Genomic DNA, 1,495 nt, shown 5'->3' with positions numbered 1-1,495 from the left:
ACAAATATCATCTGTCTACAACTTAGCACCATAGTTTAACGTTTCTTTTGATTCTCTTTTTTTATCTATTCGCCACCAATTCCTAGATTATGAGTAACAGAGGATTGACCCGACAACGCAACAAGGACCTTAAAAACCCGAGAAAGAAGTATCGGGTAAACGATCTTGAATTGCCAGTTTCTGCAACCTTCGTTTCTTTGATCTGTTTATTTGCCTTAACTTGTTTTGGGATCTTGAATTTTTGTTTGCAGAATAAGCACGAGAAAAAAGTCATTGATCGCAAAGGACAGGTCAGAGATATCCGGAAACAAACAGGTCCATATTCAGGAGAAACTCGCGGTATCAATCCCAACACAAGCAGGAGCATCCGAATCAAGAACTAACCTCCTCTTCTTCCTATGTCCCCCAATTTCTCTATTTGCACGCTTCGTTTTGCTGTTGTATTATCTTCTATTGTGGATCTCGTACTTTTCATTTTTTCTCTTCTTCAAGACTAAGCAAATCCTTGTTTTGCAATTTTTGATGTTTTTGTTTAAATCTGTTGTCTTACATTTGTACAAGAAGGCAATTCAATATGCTAAAGAGTACGAAGTAGTTGATGAATTCTTCAGCCACATTGAGTTGATTTGATTATGACTATTCTCCATTTAAAGTATAAGTAGGTAAGAAAATTTAGCAAGTGATAAAAGAAAAAGATTTGGGGAAATTTCAAAAATAAAAAAAAAAAAATATTCTTGTTCAAAAATACTTCCACATGTTATTAATTTTCAACTATACCCTTTTTATAAGGCTTTACAAAGATTTTAGAAAGTTTATAAAGATTTTAAATGGTTTTATTAAAGTGATTTGGAGGTTCAACCACCATAAGATATAGTGTAGTGTTGTTGTCTCGGTGATATAACTAAATTAAGTGTACATTTTACCACATCAATCATATTAAACTACTAGATATTAACCCGCGGTACACTGCGGGTCTATAATTTTATTAAATAATAATAAAATTAATTTTTTTTAAGATGATCTATAGATATATGCTATTGTTTTGTTTGATTTAAATGTATGGTACACACGATATTTTATAACTAAATATTTAAAATTTGAAGTTTTATTTGTTTTGTTAATATTATTTGTTTAGTTTTGTTTAGTGTTTAAGATTGTATAGTTATATTTTGATTGTTAATTATAGGATTTCACCTGTAGTATATCATACTGTATTGATATCGACCCCAAATCCGTCTGACCATATAACTCTGTCCCGTGAAATCTACATCATTTTGTCATTTTCCAATAAAATTCAAATATTTCTAATATTCGAAACTTCATTTAATATCGACCCAAAATTCATAATAGTATTTTGATTGTTATATCTAGGATTTCACCCATAATATACCGTCCCGATTAATATCTTTTGTAAATATTTATAATGTTTAAATTTCTTATAAATTATTATAAAATTCAACTATTTACTATTTGAAACTTTATAAAATTCCTAATA

The 1,495-nt window shown here is 29.3% G+C and overlaps 1 long non-coding RNA gene across 1 annotated transcript; it reads left to right on the top strand.

Moving 5' to 3' along the window:
- The first annotated feature begins 27 nt into the window (after positions 1-27).
- On the top strand, positions 28-614 carry LOC9298413. Its single transcript, XR_002331980.1, has 2 exons — positions 28-155; positions 252-614. It is a non-coding gene; the product is annotated as an uncharacterized LOC9298413 (long non-coding RNA).
- The last annotated feature ends 881 nt before the right edge of the window (positions 615-1,495 follow it).

The sequence above is a fragment of the Arabidopsis lyrata genome, assembly GCF_000004255.2.
Source record: "Arabidopsis lyrata subsp. lyrata unplaced genomic scaffold ARALYscaffold_677, whole genome shotgun sequence".
Lineage (NCBI taxonomy): Eukaryota > Viridiplantae > Streptophyta > Magnoliopsida > Brassicales > Brassicaceae > Arabidopsis > Arabidopsis lyrata.
Note: the sequence above shows the minus strand (reverse complement) of the source record. Positions and strands in the feature narration are given on the sequence as shown.